Source organism: Apus apus, chromosome 9 (assembly GCF_020740795.1).
Source record: "Apus apus isolate bApuApu2 chromosome 9, bApuApu2.pri.cur, whole genome shotgun sequence".
NCBI classification, from domain to species: domain Eukaryota; kingdom Metazoa; phylum Chordata; class Aves; order Apodiformes; family Apodidae; genus Apus; species Apus apus.
Window position 1 is genome coordinate 2,481,425 of NC_067290.1, and position 21,660 is coordinate 2,503,084.

Below are 21,660 nucleotides of genomic sequence, written 5' to 3' on the forward strand. Positions count from 1 at the left end.
ATTTAAAATAAGTTAGCCTGCTTTTCTTAATATTTCTACCAATTTTAAAAATCAAGTATGCTAACATGCCTTGCATGTACAAATAAGGCATTTCAGATGTGCAGTTTAAGTGCAAATAATGGCATCCAGGAGTGATGATAGAGAAGAAAGACAGTAAAATCCTCCCAGCACTTCAGTGACTCAACGAAGTGAATCCATCCACTGTGAGTGGTTAAGTTCAGCAGATCGGAGGAATAGCTACACCACTAGGTCAGTGGGAGAACTTTTGTTTCAGACATACTGCAAGCTAGAAAGCAAACAGCAGATAAAATAATTTCTCATCATCCTGCAGGCAATGAGAACCTCAGCCTGTAGCCTTTTCAGGATTCCTCATGATTCAATTAAACGCCATCCTGAATAAGGTTAGAGAATACAGATAAAACTGTGTGTAAATAAAGCAACCTTTTGCCCCCACATATTTCTGTACTTGCTTATCTGTAGATTTCACTGGGTGTAACTGAAAATAAAATTTGGCTCTATATTTTTTTTTATTTTCTTAGGTAGCATTAAAAATCAATTTAGTGATATACCACATTATAACATCCTTCTACTAAGCTTGAAAACCAAGATTCAGCATAAAATTTTGTAGCTGAAAAACCACTGTAGGGAACAGTGAAGAGTAACTCCAAGTAAAACATATTCAAGATGAAAGGATAAACTCTCCAGTTTTATTTACTGTAGACATAAAAAGTCAGTACCTAAACCTATCATGAGGAAATATGTACATTATGAAAGGCAGTAAATAGAAGTGGCTGCATTTTTCCACAAGCCCCCATATTAGATAGCACCACAAAGCACCGGGTCTAGGTAGTAAAACCTGTTTTTCTGACCACCCCTACTAGAAGATCTTGGTGTGAGTGTTAAAGCCTGTAATTAACATTTTTCTTTCCATAGTTCCTTTTTTTTGGTGTAACAGAGTGACTCTTCTGGTAGTCTGACATATGGTTCAAACCACCACGGTTGAGAACTTATTTCACAGCAATATTAACATATTCCCCTAGCATAAATACTGAAAATGTACATAATTCTATTTGTATATCAATAGCAACCCAGGTTCAAAGCCTCTCAAACTTCCAAATTGCTGCTACACAACCATGAATAGTCACAGCAGTTACACAATATCTCTGCTCAATATATCTAAACAAACACACAAGTACTATGGACTTGGAATACAATATTATAACATAAAATCCTATTTTATGCAATGCAGTGTAATCACATATTGTGTAAAAAGTTTAAGACAAGATCATAATTCTGGGCAGGGCCACTTTGTGCAAATATGAAATTCTCTGAAAAGTATTTTGCTTAAACTCAGTGGAAAAGCACAAGACACAGTAAGAAAATTTCCATCACTCACTCTCTGTGCCTATTCCACGGCAGCTAAAAGTGTATCTATGAAAACAAGATACTGAGTTTTTTATGCATACATACATGTAAGTTAGAGGAATTGTAGATGGAGATGTCCTATGAAAAAGTATAGGATTCTGGCAAAAGAGAATCTAAAATATGTCATGATCAGATTTGTGATGAGGAGGAAAGACATGAGTCCCCATGGAGCTCATGAAATTCCAATAACCCGTAAAACAGCACGAAGTGTAATATTTTCCTCCCATAGTAGCTGTTATAGGACCAAAACTAGAACTTATGTCTAATTTGAACGTCTAGAATAAGCTAATACCAACTGCAGTGTCTGTGTCAAAATGTTAGTGTTTCATTTAGAGTTCAAACACGTTAAAAAATGGGTGACATAAATTCCAGAACAAAAGGCACATGAATATGCTACTCCTGTTACACTGGCATTTGTTAAATAATTTAAAGAAAAAAAATGTAGGACTTTTGCTATAATCTATATTCATGGTTATTTAATTTCAGGCATTTAGTCTCCATGAGCAAACAGCAATTCATTTAAAAGTCAGACCCTATACTTTCAGTATCCTAAAACCACAGGCTGAGCTCAAGAGCAACGGCATGGAAGCAAGCCCTGTCTAGGACAACATTTCCAGTGCTGCACATAGACTGCAAACCTGACCTCCTGAAACAGCAGAACTGCCACTGACCTGAAGGAAGCTGAGGGCTTTTTTCTAGACCTGTGCATCTTCTAATAAACCAACACCATCTTTTTTTGAGGCCGTGGAACGTTCTGTGTATTTGTCTGTTGGGACATTATCCAATACTTACCACACTGTGTTATCAGATGTTATATATAGCCCCTCAACATTACTGAGACAAGCAGAAAGGCTTCCTATAGCACAGGGTTAATACCCTACCTACACACATCCCCCCTACACGTATGTACATGACCATACACATATGTTCACCTTGGCAGTCATCAAGCATACAAGTGCCTGAACATACATACACCAAGCTACGTAAGCTTTCTGTTTTTTAAATTGCTAATTATCAACCAGCAGAGTAGACTTTGGGATTCATAGACTTGAATTCATAGACTTTGTCCTGAATGTGCAGGCTGCATGGCATGGAGGTGATCTGCTTAGTCATGAGGGAAGGGGGTGGCTTGTGCAAGTCCACAAAGCATCATCTGCTAGTCGAGTCCAGAAATTCACAAGCTGGATTTTGAGGTAGTTACTTATCTCCCCCCTTCTAAGCAGGGTATTTTAATTTTTTATTTGCAGTGAAATCTAGAGAAACTGCAAAATAAAACCAGCTGAATTTAGCAAATAGGGTCCTGCTTAGAAGTTGAGGCTTGTTCTTTTTTCTACAAATTTGTGGATTTGTTATCCCACATATACCTAACTTTTTTGTACTTGCTATGATGCAGATCAGAATCTATCACCATTCTAAGAATCTATTACTGTTGTAAGCATGAATCATCACCCTGAAATTTTAAATTCAAATTTTTGCATCAATCTCACTGCTACTTTGTGTCTCCGTTGTAAATTTGTAACTATTGGCACTCTGATGTAATAGATCATATGGTATTAAGGATAGGGGCAAGTTTTTCATTTGTGTGAGTAACCAGATGGCCCCAGACTTGACTAGGCTGCTAGGTACTACTGCAGCTCTGGTAATTAAAAATATCTTTATAGTTCATGTATCATGAATTTTAATTGGACAATGATGTAGCTGCTTAGTTCAATTTTATAGAGTGGCTGAAGAGAGGACAAACAGGCTGAATAACATAATGGAAGTTGTGGGTGGCGTGGGAGAAAAATGTGAACCTGATCAGATTAAGTTCTGTGAAAATGTTCAGATATGAAGACTGCAGACTAGGTTTTGCTTCTTTGGTTTTGTTTTTTTTGTTTTGTTTTTAAATTAAAAGTATAAATGCCTACGAAAATGTAGTTGCATGTTTGCCTTGTGGTGTGAGAAAAGCTGACATCTTTGTAGCAACAGGCAAAAGAGAAGTCCCTGTTGCAGCAGAAGACCTGATGCTGAAGTAGAAACTTCCTATGCTTGCCACGTGTATTTTCTTCTTTGTATGTCCTTACAACTGCAAGATCTGAAAGGATCCCAAGCCCCACTCACCACAGGTGCTAGTACTAGGGTGACAGTTTGCTTAGCACCTGCATTTTCTACATACTTTGCCACTGGAACCTGAAGGAAATCACAACTGAAAAAAGATGGACTGTCCTTCCTAAAACAAACAAACAAACAAACAACAAACAAACAAACAAAAAAAGGAGGAGGGCAGGTGGGAACAGACAGAAGTTGTGTAAGAGCTTTATAATTTAATGTAGGAACCAAGTCACACTTCATATCCTGCAAATCTAAGCATCTCAAGACAAATCTTATGGCACCTTAGTTTTTCTTTCTGCCTTGGAAAGGCCTCCCCACAGGGGAAAAAAACAAAGGGAGGGAGTGGAGGGGGAGATTCTTTATAAGTACTCTGAAAAAATTAAATGAAATTATTAAGAACTGACCTGTTAATGGGAAACCCCAACTTCTGTTTGTGGCACAGGTCTGTAGGACTTGAGAATAACAATGTTCTCTTGCTTTGGATTATTTCTAACTTTTTCTTTTGTTAGTCCACAAAAAGTTAAGTAACACATACTGAGCATTTGCTGTGAAGTAGCTGAAAAAATAGATCCCTGCTGTTAAAAAGGATATACATAATTCTGGAAATACAGTGTGGAATAATTAGCATTCATCATCTAACATAATGTTAAATGCAGTAAGTCTATCAGTGATTAAGAAAAAATGAAACTAGTAGCAGTAACTAGTGGGAAGTATTGTATCCATGACTTCCAAAGAGCCCAGTGTGGAGAATTTATAATTGAATTTTAATTTCTCTTGAGTAACTGCACTGAAAACTGTTTTGCTTTTTGCCATACGGGAATAATCCTTGTGACAAAAGCTAGCACAAGAAACTCAGATTCTGAATATCAAATATGTACAACTAGAGATTCACAGTGAAGCTATAAAAAATGGCTAGCAAATATAGTCAGCATCATTCTGAACAGATTATATAAAAAAAACCAACCCAAACTGATCAATGTAAGAGGGCTTCAGCAATCAAGGTGAAATAAAATAATTAAGCATACTTTCATTATTCAATCCAGCTTTGTGCAAGACAGAGCTTTTGTTGCACTTTTAAACTTTTCCTTGTTTTTACAATATAACTTCTTGCAAAATTCATGTTATTAGCCATTGCTAATAGTAGAAAATTATACTGACAGTAATTGAAGCTGGGCCTAAATTTATTTTATTGAGCTCGAAACGGACTCATGGTTATTTTAAAAAGTTCACCAACGAGTCAGATGTCACAGCAGTGTTGTTAGTGGGTGCTTTTATCAGCATCATGAAGAAGGTTAAAAGGCAAAGATTCAATATTCTTCAATTAAATCATAATGTTTTGCCACCGTCACTTTTTGTGATAATTTATTACATGAAATATAAATTCCTATAAGGAAAAAAAAGAATTATTTGTATATCCTATATTGTAATGGAAGTTTCATCGAAAGTTTATGTTTAATGAATTGTATTATCCAGGAATTTGACACTGAGACATTTCTAAGAAATACTGTCTTAAGGCTGCTTACAGACATATAATCTCTGAACCACTAACAGTTAATGAGATATTTTATAAAGCTGATCCCTAAGACCATTCAAATAAAAAAGCTGCCTGTATAAAAATACCTTTAAATTATATTTCTGATTGGTTATCATTCAAAGTCCATGCCAACTATTTTTTCAGCTCCCTCTCCCCTTGACAAGCCCATGCTTATATTGTACCACACGCCTTAGCACTCTGCTAGCAGTGATTTCTTGTAATCTCATAATTAAATCTCTGAGCAATTTTTGCAGCAATACTTCTGTTGGTGACAGCCAAAGAGAACAATGATGTCAAACATGCGACTTAGGCAAAAATTCTGATCCTAATGGGCACACAACACGTGAAACTTCTTTTGAAAGGAGAGCACTGAGTGTCATTTGTCAGAGACACTCGGTGTACACTGGGAGTTTTTAGTTAACTAGTAATAGATCGCAGTAACCTTTTAAAAGGTAAATTACTGATTAAATTATGGACTAATCGGTACCAGAATTTTGCTGTCGATGATGTTGTTGTGAAGGCTCATTTTTTAAAAGGAGAATTACAATCACGTTCCACAGCTAAAGCTTCTTCAGAGATGGGGCAGCAAGTCCCAAATCCAAGGCTAGCCCACAGCCCTAGCTATTTCAAAGACAATTACAACCCATCCTTCCGATTTACAGGAGTGTAGACTCCCAGGCACATGAGAAAAAAAAACCCAACACCTGATCATCTCCTGAGCTTTCCATCGGAACAAACACCAGCCTTACATCACCGATATTAATACATACATCACTGTGTGAAGTCAGCACGGCACTGCCATGTGTACACAGTGCCACAAAAGTTACAACACCACAGGAACTTGAACTCTACGGTTGTAGAACACCCTGGAGAGAAATGACACCAGGAAGATTACAAAACGCTCCTGCCAACCTGAAGGCACGCCGTCAAGACACAACCTCTTTCAACACAGCATCTCAGCGGTTGCAGAGGCTCAGAAAAGGCTCCCCCCCCCCCCCCCCCCCCCCCGCCCCGACTTTCTGCGGTTGGGAAATTTAAAAAAAAAAGAAAGAAAAGAGGGAAGAAGTCTGTTCATTCATTGAGCGGACGAAGCAGGTGAGCAGCAGCAGCGCTGCCCGGCCCGCTCCTGCCCCCCACGGCAGTGCCAGGGGCCGGGTTTCCCCATCCCCATCCCCATCCCACCTCTGGAGAGGAGGAGACCAGCTCTCTCTCCCCCTCGTGCCGCCTTCCTCTCTCCTCAGCATCCTCCTCCGGGAAGGTTTTTGCCGCCCACCCGCAGCTCCCGCCCGGCCTGGGGCACCTGGAGCCCGCACCCCGCGGGGGTCGTGTCCCCCCCACCCCTCAAGTCCCCCCGCTGTGGCTCGGCCGCACCCTCAGACCCTCTCCCCTCAGGGGCCCTGCCTCGCAAGCCACAAACTACTCTCCTCTTCCCTCAGAGCCCGCCTCCCGCTCCCGGCACGGACACCTTCCCTCCCCGCAGCATCCCGGCCCCGCCGCCTCCCGCCCCGGCCCGCGCCTCAGCCCTCCCCACACCCCGCGCCGCAGCGGCCGCTCTCTCAGGCTGCCCCCAGACCCCGGCAGCCCGTCCCCAGCCCCCAGCACCCGTCCCCAGCCCCGGCAGCCCGTCCCCAGCCCCGGCAGCCCGTCCCCAGCCCCGGCACCCGTCCCCAGCCCCGCTCCCGACACAGCCGCCCCTCACAAGCCTCCCCCCCCCCCCCCCGCGCCATGTCTCCCTCAGCTTCTCTCTCCTCACGCCTCCCTCACCTCGGCGGCAGATCATCCCCCCCCGCCCCGCCTCGCCCCGCCGTAGCCCGCACTGACCTGGCGCTGTCAAGTCTCAAGCGGGAGAAACTGTTCGCTTCTAGTGGGATAAACTCCCCCGCCCGGCCCGTCCTCCCCGCCAGGCACCGCCTCCCCGGGCCCGGCGCCGCCTCCGCTGCCGCCCGGCGGGGCCGGACGGAGGGACTGGCGGGAGCGGGGCGGCCTGAGGTGCGGGGGGACGAGCGGGACGCGGAGAGGGAGCGGTGCGGGGAAGGAGAAGGTGCCGCCGCTTCCCCTTCCTTCCTTCCCTCCTTCCTTCCTTCCTTCCTTCCCCCTCTCGGCCCCTTCAGCCCTCGCCGGCGGGAACGCGCCAGCCCCTACCTGAGGGCAGAGCGCGGGCCCCGGCGTGGGCCTGGAATTTGATCTCTGCTCCCTAATCTCCTGCAACTGAGAAATTCAGATCCTCATTCATTTATTTATTTATTTACTTTTTATTTATTTATTTTTCCGGGCTGCTAACTGCTTTCTCTTTTGCCTTCCTCTTCCCCAGCTCGCTTCTGCCCGCGGGTGGTTTTGGTCAGCTCACCTCAGGTGGTTATCCCAGTGGTGGCAGGAGCACAGGCCTTTCTGAAAAGATTCTTAGCAGTCACCGAGGTAAACGGAATCCTTCTTCCCCCCCCTCACTTTTTAAAAAGCTACACGTTCTCTCTCTTTCCCCCCCCCCCGCCCCATCCCAGGAATGCAGAGGGAGATGCTATAGGCTGTGTTCGGTAAGTCTCAGGAGAGCAAGTTCAAACAAGCATGTCACCTCCTTCCATTTCACCCTCCGATTCTTTTGAAAAGAAGTTGGATGTGGAAAAAAAAAAACAAAACAAGTAAAAAGTCTGAAGATAACAGGGTTTTTGGAGAGTCATCTCGTCAGTCGAGATGCCCCGGGACACGACAGTTTATCTTTAAAACCTCTCCATCTCCTGGACATCATTAGAAGACCCAGAGGATCCTAAATTTGCCTCGTTATGGTTCTTAAGTCATCAAACGTTTTGAAAGAGACCCTACATTTGCTTTATGAATTGTGTACTGAAGGCAATTTATAGGTTAGAGTTGAATACCTCAAAATACCCGGTCTACTCACAGACACTAACATCGCTTACAGCTTTTTGTTGGTGAGAACAAATTCTGTTGATTTTGATGGGAATTGTCTGTCCATTCGTAGAGGCTTGAAGTTAAGTGTTAATTCCACCTTGACATTTCAAGGATTTCTTTTCTCTTAATGCTTTTTCCTCCATCTGAATTTTTTAGCCCTAGAAATGCGGAAAACTTTTGGGGTTTTTCTTGTCTTTTTTTTTTCTTTTTCCCCTTCTTATTCTTTTGCACACTGCAGGAATATGGATTCAGTAATGCCCTGGCTCAGAATTAGGAGCCAGGGATTGAAAACAGGTAAAAACAAAACCCTCAGATTTAGCTCAAGGTGCTACGGGTGAATAAACAGGCAAATGTGGGGAAAATAACGATAACAAAAGGTTTTAAATACCTAAATTGTTAGCATTTCTAACCATTTTACAGCAGTATCTCAGGTAAAGTTTCAATGGGAAGTTGAAAGAAGAAGGATCTTGGCTGGACACCTCCACAGAGCTCAGACTTAGCTCTGCTGAGAGGAGAAGCAGCTCTGTTCTCTGTGCAGACTGCTGGAGAATATACCCGTGTAGCTGAAGCGTCTCAATAACAGAGGAGCCCTCCCAAAAATTTTAGGCTTTAAACATGCAAATTTTTGAAAACTCTGTGAAGCTGAGCGCGTTCAAAAAACTGGCGGGTATTAATGAACAGCTGTTTTTTTTTACTATAAACTCACACTTTCAGCCTAGACTTTTACTAAAGCAGAAATGCGGAAGCGCAGCTCAGAGTTTACTTAAGTTGCATGGACAAAATAGGCATTTCTAACTCAGCCCAGAGAGATCAGCCAAACAGAACCTTCCTAGAAGTATTAAAAATACCACATCATTTTACTTCTGTTACAAGCATTAGGTGTTTTTAGCAGGTTCATCGTTTGAACAGAACTCATAAAATACAAACCAGAAATGGTGACATTGACATATCTACGGATTACTTAGGTTTTGTAAATATGTATTTTAACAGATTGAGACAGGAAAGGGAAAAAAAATTTAGTCTGCTTTCCTGCTGAATCTGATTTTTAGGTGGTATTTGGTACCTCATGAAATGTTCTTTCAGAAAAATAGCTAATCTTAATTTTAAAAATCAAGAGATGAAGAACCTATACCTTTTCATTGGTAGTTAAAAATATGCCTTATTTATAATTTGGATACATCTGGTTTTCTTTCTCAGCAAAAAAGGGGGGGGGGGTTTCACACGTGGAACACAGAAAGCCAAGCATTTTCCTATCGGCTACAAACACATTTATCTATTCCAGAATTAATTCTATGGTTTCTTTATGCAGTAATGAAATGGTCATAATAAAGAAATTATCAATTTCTCCTGCAGCTTTTGTTTGCATTGTTTGCCTGCACAGTTTTTGATTATGTGGACTTTCTCCCCTGCTTATCTACAAAAGTTCCTTAGTTTGGCTGGGGCCTTTACGCCCTGTGAAGTGAGAGTGAAGCGTCGGGCTCAGGCCTTCCAGAATCAAGGGCAACTCTTCCCTCAGTTCAAAGAGAAGCAGAAAAAGGGCCTCTCAGCATCAGTTCTAGTTTTAAAATTAGATGATAACGTGCCTTCACAAAAGATCAATTATCCTTTGCTTTTCTTATTAGAACTAAAAACATTAGTTCTTTTCATGTGGAAGAATTGCATTTTGTGTTACTTTTGATCCCTCGGTTTTTTATTGTAAGTATTTTTGAAGAGTTTGATGCATCTGAAAAAAAATAATCTCATTTCTGCATACTCTTATTACTGAGAGTATATTATTAATTTTAATTATGCAGAAAATTTGAGGCAGATGAAATTGAAACGTAAGGCAAAAATAGCCCCACTGAAATGAGGAAAGAGTATTTTGTGGAATCTCAAGATGAATAAGGGTATTAATGTGGACCAAGTAACCTCCCTTAGACATTTTTATTTCTCTTTTCCATCTTGATGAACACATTGTTGTGCAACAGGTTCTAAGGTATGCCAGGTAGGGTTTTATGGTTTGAGCCAAGGTTAGAACAATGAATATATTAAAGAGGCTCTGTCCGCGATACTGTGATTTTTACAGTTGTCTGGAAAAGGGTAGGAATCTTATAAGGATACAGAGGTGAAAGATTTATACCTCTTCCTCTCTCTGCAAATACTCTGGTTCCAACTTCGACTTAATTATTTTGATGTTTCCATTGTGTCTGTGCTTTAAGTCTCTAGGTGCAGTACAGAAGTTTAAAATCACAAATCACACAGTGTGTCCCATCTCAGTGTTCTGGATAGCATGAAAAATTATCTAGCCAAACTTTTAACATCTAGAGGGCAACCTCATGCACTAGCAGTATGACTGTAAATGTAGCCGTCAGAAGAACAAGTTCTGATTGTGGAAACTGCATTGGTTTAAAGTAATGGAGTTTAAGTAAGCCAAAAAACTATTAAATTTCTGCCTTTTTTAAAGTTACCCTGTGTACTTTCTCTTGGGTTATGTAATTTTTAAAAAATTTATATATAGGGTTATATGGTGATCTTTCCTTGATAACAGGAACTTGGTCTTAGCATATCTTATTCTGTCTTTATTGCCAGTTTTTGTTCTGGGAAGATATGTAGTATTATTTCATAATATTCCCCTACACTGCTGTCGTCAGTTTTGACATTCTGTGTGTGCACACTGTCATTTGAAGGAAATCAAAGTTTCAGCTGCTGCCAGGGGTACTTTATATGGATATATGGCAAAACCTATAGCATAAACTGCATTTCCTTAAGTGATGGTAGAGGACTAGCCCTTGGTATGATTCCAAACTCTTTGGAGATTGCACTCCAGTATTGTTATACGGCATCCAGCTTGCTGTGCCTTGGATCCAGCAAAAGGGACAGGACTGGGCATAATGCAGATATTCATAGATAACTGGATAGTGAGTCAAAATAAGAACTCTTTAAACTAAAAATTATCCTCCTTCTCCTGATCTTTACAGCTTAGATAAAAAGAGAACAAAATCCAAATCATGCCTGCTTTAAATTCAGTAAAGCCAAGATCACACCAGGCTGCCTACCTGTAATTATAATGCTGTTTTCATGATCTTTGGTCTCTCCCCAGCTCGACTTTTCTGATTTCATTCTCTCTTGAAGAGAAAAACTTTCTCTCTAGGATTGTTTGTTTTTTCTGTAATTGGGTACTCTCTTCATGTTCTAGTCCCATTCTGATCAAATGGGTCCAAATTGCATATTGCACACAAATAAAGAGCTCAGGCATCTACTGCTGTCCCTCAGATTTGTTGATCCATCAGAAATTTATGTCTGAATGAATGATTTTAAAGGAAACAAAAGTTTATATCCATTTTGAGTCTCATTTTAAAACAGTTTTTCCTAATTTCTTGGGTGATAAAGTTCAAACATATTTATGAATATAACTTATTCAGCACCAGAAATTTCAAATTCTACAGTTGTACATGCTTAGACATCTTAAATTAGTATCTGATGCAACCAAGACTTAGAGCTGAGCTAATATAAGATGGGAAGGAGGTGGCTAGTCTTGTGGTTAAAGCATGGGACTAGCTGCTGAGAGGTCTAGGTTCTATTCCTGGTTGTGTCACTGACTTCCTCTGGGTCACTAAGTCACTTAACTGCCTCATTTTAACTCATTTATAAAATAGAAATAATACATTGCTAAAGCACTGTGAAACGGAAGGCACTAGTGTTTAAACAATTATTTTGAGCTCATAGAAGGACTCTGTGTGTAGCTGTATCAGCAGGTCAAACCCTGTGCTCTTCGTGTAATTCCTTTCATGTCACTTGCTATGTCTTTCTCACACAGCAAGTCCTTAAATCCAGAAAAGAAGACAAAAAACTCAAAAAGTGCAAAACTCAATTTAAAGCATCGAGAGAACTTTGCTTCTAGGTTTGAAGTAAACATTTGTTCATGAAGAGAATTGAGTTGTCTTTGTAAGAGTGTGAGAAAGGTAGTTTTGTGGTATTTACTGCCTCATGATTGCTAAAAAGAATTAATTCCCCCCTGTCCCATTGTTCCTTTTGGAGGATTGTGTGAAGATCTCTTGGTACTTCCATTTCCTATAACCTTTGTCCTGTTTTATAGTTTTTATACATTGTTGTGATGGAGTTAATTTGAAATACTATTTTTAAAATCCCTGCTTTTTACATATTTTACCCTAATCTCCAGGGTGCTCCAGATAGATGTAGGAAATGCTGTAGGTCAACTAAATGATGATTCTGTAGAAAAACAGTGTACAGTGTAGCTACCAAGTCCCAGCAAGAGTCATGGAATGAAGAGCATCTCCTGGTATACTTCTTAGCCTTAAGGTTTGGTTTCTCAGCATTTCAGTCACACTGGCATGGATCTCACATCCATGTTACCACAACTTTTATTTCTACTGCTCAGAGAAACTCTGGAGAGTTTTAAACCAGAGAGATTGTGTCTTTCAAGTATCTAGTAAGTCAGGTTTATGCACTTGGATAATTAGAAGCTCTTTAAACAATTTGTAATTCTTTAGGACAGCTAGAGGTAGTAAAGATTGGAAGAGAATTAGATGGCACTCAGACTATCCTATAGATTTAATTAGGTTAATTGAAACACCTTCATTAGTCCTTGCAGCAAACAGGTTGCATGGCTTTCAGTAATAAGACCAAAGATTAAATGTAGCAGTTTCTTGTTTGTCTTTGTAATTAGTATACACTATTGTAATGCTAAGTATCCTAAAATTAAGTCATTTTAGCAATGTTATTTCTGAAAGAATCACCAGGAGGGGTGGCCTGGCAACAAAATGGAAGGATCCTTTTTGTACATCTCACAAATTGTGTTGCAGAGGCCTCTCTTGCCACGGCAGTTGTGACCTCTGAGGGAAACTCCAACAAAATATACACCAAACTCTGCCTTCTAACTTTTACACGTGGGTTCACAGGCAGTATTGTGAGACTACTGACAGCAGCATAGTGAAAAGGTACATAAATATTTGTAGTGTTAGGGCACAATATTTTTCAAATGTTGTTTTGTGTAAATGCAGGCAGATGCTAAACTCAAAGGCCTCAGATGACAGGTTCTACTGTGTAAACAATGTGATTAAATCTTTGTCATAAAAATGTGCTGCCAGCACTCATGGAATTTTGCTGGGCACAGAAGCAGTAACTCTAATCATTACTGATCATTGTATTTTGTTTGCCAAAGGACAGGAAAGTAGAATATGGTCAGGCAATACCACTAGACATAGCAACGATCTCGGAGTCATGATGTTTCATTCATGTAAATAGTCCCATTGGTTTGTCAGCTGCCCTTCTGAACCAGCTCTTGTTAGTCTCTTAAATAAATCATTCTTTTCATTTCAGATGTTGAAACTCTTAAAAAATCAACTTAATAACTGGCTTTTAGTCTGTGCTAACCATTAGAGGATGCCAGGTAACTTTAGCAGTGAATCGGGGGCTATTTTGGGAGAAAAAATATTACAATAATTTGCAGGAAATAACCTTTTTGTTCCAAAACAGCTGTCATTGAACACTATTATATCTACAACAATTAAAATTATCTTTGGTAACTTTTAGTATTTGGCATTGCTCCATTATTGTTCAGTTAAATATTTTTCAAGTATGTTAGGACTTCTGCCCACTGTGTGCTTGAAACCCCCTCATTATCAATAGAGAAGCTCTCTCTTTTTTGTCATATTGCAGCCTCTCCTGGCAGGACATGTGCTGTCTTCTGGGCAGATTCTTTACCATTCTATAGAATGGAAGCAGGACTTCTGCTGAGCACCGATGACTCAACATTTACAGTATAGAATTTGCTTTTTAATATGAAGCATTGAATGCCAGGGAAAAAAATAAATAATTAAAAAGATCATACCAGTAAACATATAAAGTGAATTAGGAAACATGTGCAAACATCCTGGTGAATTTAAATAGCTGGTTGGATCAGAAATGGAGGAAAAATAACATTGGGTCAGGAACAAAAACACAAAGCAGCCAGAAACCTGGTATTTCTAATTTAAGATATAAAAGCTCACTGCTAAAAACGTCCTTGTTACAAAATGTAATTGATTAAAAAAAGGCAGTTTTAAGGGGTGTTACTGGTTGATGGCTTTAATATGCTTCAAATGCTAACTAAAAGTATTTCCACGGTGCTGAGACTTTTTATTCACTCAGACTCTAATGGAGTGATGTGCAAATAATGTGTTTTGGTAATTGTTTTTCAGAATGAAATCTTCAACAAATTCTCAACAATCTTGTAAAAACACTTGTGATTCCTATTTATGGCTTTGAGTCCTCAGTGATTAGCAGAGCAGAACTGAGAGAGTGTATTCTTCAAAGAGTATGGATGTAACATATGGTAATATTTTATTAATAGCACATTTGCATACTCTGGTACGCTTACTTGTACTTACCTCAGTAGAAGTTAATACAGAAGCATTCCTTCAGTTCCTATATCAAATGCCATCAAACCCATTTTTCTGCAGAAGCTTCTACTCTGTGAACTAAATTACCAGTATTTTCTTTGTTGTGTCAGCAAAAAAGTGCAATCTTGGGGATATACAGAGGACATAGCGTTGATTTCTGGTATTTGAGTTTTATGGACACTAATAAATAAGAACATGTAGCAGCTTAGTACACTGCAGACCAGACCCTGGCAACCCACTGTTGTTTCAGTGAACTAAAGTAAATTCAATCTGAACTCTCCTACTTGCATTTGAAAATTTCTGACATTTGGGCCAGCTCATCCCTTCCCGTGTTTATTTGTCTCTGTGGACCTTTCACTGTGCTGTGTACAGCTCCTTGGCCCAGCAGCTGAACCTGAAGCAGGACTGGGTTACTGAAATATAAAAAACAGGAGTAGAATGGTAGGGCATAAAAATCTGATTTAATCGGGAAATTATAATTGAAATGTATTTTGGATTTCATTTATTCCAAATAAAAAAAGCTTAGTTACAAAGTAGCCACATATAGATAGTGTTTTGCTATTTTTTTTTAATCTAAAGAGGCATTATAGATACTTCTTCTGACATTATAAGTCACTGAAACTGATTTTTTTAAGGTTAAAATGTAATCACACGGAGTGAGCAAAACGCCATTTTAAATGTGAGTGAAAAAAAATTTACAGCTGTTTCTTCCAGATAAACCACCAAAGTTTCAACTCACTGGGGAGCAGCTCTGATAATTACACTCCCAGGAATAGATGGGTTACTACTGAGAGAATATGGAACTTGTAACAAAGAAGCTTTCTGGGAAAAAATGGCTTGCTTGACTTGCATGGTAGCCTGAAACTTGGACAGCTTTGTTCTTGAAGGACGTTTTTGCAGGCAGGATAGGACAGTTTCTGATCCAAATTATAGTAGTGTGTGTGTGTGTGTATGGAAAGCATAACAACAACAAACGTCCAAGATGTGAAAAACAGAATTTCAAATTGGATATTCCATCTTGTAATGCTAGATGCAGAGGAGGAGTAGGGCAAGATTCTAACTTTCGTTGTTGTTATTGTGAGAGAAACAGAGCAAAATTACTTTTGTGTCTAGATATATGTCCAAAAGATTAGTAAAATATTTTCTTTAAAAAAAAAGCTATTTGTTTTAAGAATTTAGCTTGTTCTTCCACATGAAGTTATTAAAACTGCTAATCTTAGCTTAGAACAACATTATTTAGGCTAACTGCTCTCACATATGGCAGCAAAGTCCTCCCATTCTATCTTTTCTGCCTCCAGTTTCCTGTTTACAAATCACACAGCTCCAGTCTCTTTTTTCTGGAGTTCTTTATTCATGAGTGTAGCTTTTTAAATTGATTTGATTTTTTTTTTTTTTTATTGGAAACCTTAGCTTCATTAGTGGAGATTTTTAACCTCAGCTTTTTTTCTTACTTAATGTTCCCATTTTTGGAATTGTGTGAAGTGATCTCTTATGGTGTGATCTGTTCACCAGCTCAGGTTTTTAAGTGCTGTCAAACCTTTCTCTTAATTAGTTTATACTTTTGAGAAAGGGTCCTTGTAAAAATTTATGCATTTCTATTAGATGCAGTGTTTTATCTTGTTTCCCAGTTACATTAATGTGCTTCTCTAACTGAAACCTTGTAAACTGGGAAAAGAAATAATGATTTCTAGTAGCCAGGTGAAACTAGGAATGGGGAGAATGAGCCAACATGCTATGGGATCTGAGGTTATGACAGCAAACCCAAATGTTAAATTCACCTCTTTCTGATTGTCTTTTAAGAAATATTATCTGAATACTTTATATTCATGTTTCTAGGCAATGTGATGAAGTTGTTTGTAGGGCCGTAGCTGTGAATTCCTTCGCACATCTAAAAACAATTTTATAGATATTTCTCCTCAACATTTTGAGTAGTGTTGACTTCTAGCTACACTTTTACTTCACACTTTTACACTGTGCTGCTTTTCCATATGCCAGTTATCTACTACCCTTAAGCTTAAATAACAGCAATTGAGCTGGTGCTGAAGCTCTTCTGTATAAGCTTTTAAGTACATGATAAAACTTCCCTGTAACTAATTTAAAATTGAAATATGTCTCTCAACACATATTAAAAGTACAGACTCACCCTGGGTGCAAGCCAGTCTTTTAAAATCCCTTTTAAGTGGGAAAGAACTGAAATGGTTTTATTTATTTTCTCTTTGGTTTGCTGAGCTGTCTTCTTTTAGCTGTTGGGCTTCAGCTGGGGAAACATTATCAGTCTGCCTGTGCCCCCAAGCTTTTAAAAGTAATTTCTTTATGCTTTTGTGTCCATGAAAAAGGCAGCCACACCACTCCTGCTGATGCACTGAGCCAGAGCACAAGTGGGTACATCCTGCTGTCAGCAATGTGACTTACAACAGGAATTGTGTGGCCATCAGAATTTGGTCCAACACGTGCGCTGCCGGAATTAGCCTCCCCTTTTGCTGGCCAAGGCAAAGAACTTCACTCCGGGTCTTAAATAAAACCAACAAAGGAAGGAGAGCATCATGCTCCAGGAGTGCAGCTGAGGGGCTGGCTGCAGCCCTTGGTGGGTTGGTTTCCTGACGGGAGAGGGAGACAGGGAAAGGAGGGCAACTTGCTAATGGAGTTGATAAATGGTGTGTGTGTTAGGGGTGGGGTCCCAGACGAAAGGGAAAGAAGGTTTGCTGAGGTTTCATTTAACAAGGAGCAGATTTTCTGTGTTCTTCTGACCTCATTATTACATTAACTGAAACACTGTCTTGATTTTCTTTTTGTGCTCAGGGAAGCAAGGATCTAGAGAGCTTTTTGATCTCTCCTGGGTACTTTGCAGCAATGATTCCAGGTGTGTGCTTCAAAACACATCTTTTTTTTTTTTTAAAAAAAGGCATTAATAAGAACCAGTTGCTTCTTTTGTCTGCTGATTCTCTCTGTTGTTTCAATTAGACACCTTTTCTGTTCTCAAACACTGCTAAAAGCCACTACAAGGGATTACAGACTAACACAAACTAGTTAAAAGGAATACTTTCTTAATCTGGAAATTTATGCTTATTAAGCAGGACACAACACTAACAACAACAGAATTCTCAAACATCAAACCAAAAGTAAAATAACTGTCAGAATCATGATGAAAAAGACTTTCTAGAGACTTCAGATTGATTCACATTATGAAAAACATTAGTAAAAAATAAATTAAGAAGGGTTGACTTCCTAGGTGTGTGTTCTGCTTGTATTTAAACACAGATCTTTTAAGTTTCCAACCACCCTGTAGAAAAGCCTTTCCTTTCTGAGTCCTGGAGCTGCAACATAAAGACACCAATGTATGACCTGAGCTGGGGAAAATTCATCTTCTTGGGCCTGGAACTTTCTTCCCTACCTGAATGGTGCATCCTGTGACATATGTTCCCCAACATCCCATTTGTCCTAGAAAGAAACTGGCCAATTTAACAGTGGGAGATGACATTCAGAGGAATAATGTCCCTAAAAAATTAGGCCAGCAGTTGGTGGAAGGATAGTTGCAGTCTGAGTCATCACCTTCCAGCTAGGAATGTTTCAGAAAGGACAGACTGCAGGTGGGAAACATTGGGTTTTAGAGAGGAACTTTCCAAGACATTTATGCTTCTAGGTTTATCTGCAAATAATGTGTCTAAGACCATCCACATCAGACCTTTTGGAGAATAGTTTTTCCATCTATAGAATCAGGGTTTTTTTTAAAAAATATTTTTTGTTTGCAATATTTTTTTTTCCTGCTAGAATTGTAAAAGCTGTATTGAGCTTTCTAAAAAGGACTGTATTTCTTTCATATATGATGTTACCTATCCTGTGATTAGAAAAACTGGCATTAGTGAGACATGTTGAAGAGAAACAGACCTGAATTACCTATCGTGTTCCCTTAGGTGAATGTCTTTCACTGGTAGTTTATGGGCAGAAATGTTAAACATTAAAAATCTGCTCAATTGTGTACAAGATTCTTTGAGTAGATAAATGACCCTATAATAACTTAAGCTCTTAAAGCAGATGTTAATTAGGCTGTGAGTAATTTTTGAAGTATTGCCATAGTGATAGTTTCCAGAATGTTCTCCACTCAAAGTAGAATTCGGGAAATTCCTTTTATAAAGTGGGTTTAGTTATTCCTGGAATAGAAGTGAATTAAAATTTTTTTTCCATAAATTATGACTTTTCAATATTATTTTACCTGCTTAAATCAGTGTAGGTGATTTGACCTGTTTATGGACTTCCTTAAAGGACAGAGCTGTATTTTGAATGATATAAAAGTTGAAGTTTTCTGTGTCACGTAAGTTCTTATGTATTCTTTATCAATTTAAAAAGTAGCATTGTAGTGCTAGCACTGAGACCACAACCCCACACGAGGTTGTCTACTGAACAACTGACATTCATGTTGTTATTTGTGTGTGTTCATGGCTGCTGGAATCAAGACTCCAACTTCTGTCTGACTGAATTTAATCTCTTGCTGCTTTCCTCATGACTGTGGGGAGCCTCTAAGGGGTGCTTTGCCCCAACTCTTTGTTTTGGTTACTTCCCTGCCATGAATTATGGAAATCAGACATTTATGAACTGAAGAAAAAATGGGTATTGGCTGCAACTTTGTTTTCCAACTCTGGAAAGCTGCTCCAAACTCCTATGCAACTATGGTTGCATTGTTGAAAGCTGCTAAGCAGGCAGAAATACCCATTCCCACTGAAAACCAGAACATATCTCTTGTACAGGAAAAAACATCTTCAAAAATGGAACCTGCGAGTGGCAGCTTTTGCTTGGACTTCTAAGCTCGTGCTTCCTCACTGAGAGGGAGAGGAAGATGCTAGAAAGTGGTAACCTCATGAGGCAGGAGAAGTAGCTTCCACAAAGATGTTACGTTCTGGAAGAACTTGCTTTGCTCAAGTGTGAATTTGTGCATGAAAATGACCCTCCTTATGGACAACTTCTCCCTGAATCTTTTCTTTTTCTGTGGTCCCTGAAGTGCTCTTTTATCTTTTCTCCCTGGATGACTGTGCACCAGGTGTTTCTGTCTGGGTTCTTTGTGGGTGGCTTATGATAAAGTGGTAAGAATGAGAAAAGATCCTGACCTCTCTCTGCACAGAAAGGTTTTGATGGATTTAGGATACTATTTTGGCTGTTTCTGCCAGAATGGATTTAGAAACATGGCAACGAGCATCCTTACTCTTGATTTCTATACCACCAAAGAATCCATTTACCAATGAGATAAGACGTGGGGGAATATTAGTAAAACGAGGTAATATTTTATTATTTACTTAGAACTTTAAATGGGCTTCCACATTGCAAAGACAATTGGAGGACTTGATACAACTTGAGTGTAATACTGTGGGGGAAGCTGTATTAGGAGAGAGCAAGAGACCTGCACTACATTGTATAGTATCATTATGACTTGGACCAACCTGTAGGAGGCAAAGGTCAGTTGGCTCAGGAACTACCTATGCAGGGAGGGTTCTTCTAGCAGTAGAAACCAGAGAAAGAGGTAAATGATGTAATAGTTACGAATTTCAGCAACGCAGATTCAGATTAAGAATATTATTGCAATAAGTCATCTAGAAAGTGATGTATTACTACCTGGAGCCTACAAATCAAGTTTTAATATATCTCTAGAACATCTGGTTGATTATCAAGAATTAGAAGTTTGCTAGAGCAATTTCTGGGGAGGTTTCTATGTCTTTGTGTTATGAGGGAGATCAAATCAGATAATGATGTTTTCTGTCTTTAACATCCACAGTATCTTTCTTTTTGTGCCTGAATTTTGGAGATTGGTGGTATCAAGCAATTATTTGCCTTTGCCTGGAGTTGCCTTGTTGCATTCTTTCCACTGGGTAAATAATTTAATGAATAGTAAATTCTATGTTATCTTTCTCTAAACATCGGATTTATCATCTTGTTATTTTTTTTCCTTGTACATTTCCCTCATTGCTTCCATAAGCTGAAGAAAAGGACATCAGTGCCTCCATAGCCATTCACAGTGTTTTATTCCCTATGCAACACTGCTTCTGCTTTATACTTCAGGTCTGTGAAATTCTCTATTGAACCTTCGCTTCCTCAACGTTTAGATTTACCACTTTCTGCTGCTTCTCTAGGTTTTTTTTATATATAAATGTGAACCATTTGGCATGTCTGACATCACATATTCTGCCAAACAGCAGAGAAGCTAATTGAAGTACTCTGAGCGTTTCAGCTTCAATCTCTGAGCCAAATTCTCAGTTGTCATCAGCTCAGTTGTCGTAATCATGGAGCTCCACAACAGTCCATGGAAATATGCCGACAAACTGAGGCTCCAGCCTGCTATCTGGGATTGAGATCCCTTGTTTCGTTGCCTGATGGAAAGGAAATTTTTATTTATTTAATTTTTTTTACATCCTGATGCTGTTTTCTCCAGCAACATGGTTTCTCAGTAATTGCCACCTTTGTCCTCCTCATTACAGAATGTGCTATATCTAGCAGCTTAGATGAACTGTTGTACCATCCAGGATTGAATGGGGCAGCGGTCACATCCACTCTTGGCAAATAGTTTCAGCCTTGGATCCTGTTTCTTGTATCCTGATGCTGAGAGTTCTGTTTACTACAGTTTTCACAATAGCCTTTGAGAACGAGTACTCCGAGAACACAATAGTGTACCTCCAAAAGAGTTGCCAAGAGGAAAAAAAAATAGACTTCCTTCTTTGGCAGTGGTAGAATATAGGTAAGGCTAAGCAGCATTCTTGGCCAGCAAGAGGGGCATAACAATATATTTGGACTCCAATCCCTCAAGTGAAGTTGGAGAAAACTTGGAGAAAATGCGTTTTTCTTAGACAAGGGGAGTCTAGGATGACTTGTTGAAGAAAGTTGGATACAGAGGATAGAGGAAAGGAGGATGGAATTCAGACATATAAGGAGAAAGGAAATAATGGTCATCTCGTAATTCTCAACCTGCTATAGGCCATAGGTAACAAGAAATGCAACTTAAAATAGAGGATGCCACAAGTGCCTGTGAAAAATACTGGGACATCCTGTTTATAGGCAGTGTATCACAACTCCTAATTTAATGTCTATCATTGAGAGAAATTCTGACATGGAAAAGAGATTGGTATCATGAGTACCCAGGAGTTGTTTCTGGAAGTATAGGAACAGTCAGAGAATGAATCAGAATGCACAGGACTGCTACTCCTTATCGGGTAGACTGGTGCTAGAACTAGTTCCCAAGATTTTTTTGCTTGGACAGGAGAAGGACAGAGAAGTTGGCATAAGATATTTCTCATCTGGAGAGTGCAGAGAGAATGGTGTATCTGCCTCTGAGGCTGGTCCTGGAGA

General features: G+C 39.5%; 2 protein-coding genes across 4 annotated transcripts in view; both read right to left on the reverse strand.

Annotated features, from left to right (window-relative positions):
* Positions 1 to 6,982, reverse strand: part of PPARG (peroxisome proliferator activated receptor gamma) — a 59,696-nt gene extending 52,714 nt beyond the window's left edge. Inside the window, exon 1 of the mRNA XM_051627101.1 lies at positions 6,872 to 6,982. The gene's annotated coding sequence lies outside the window, so the exon portion shown is untranslated. The remainder of the gene's footprint in view (positions 1 to 6,871) is intronic.
* TSEN2 (tRNA splicing endonuclease subunit 2) overlaps positions 1 to 21,660 on the reverse strand; it is a 603,350-nt gene that overhangs the window by 104,399 nt on the left and 477,291 nt on the right. The window lies entirely within an intron of this gene.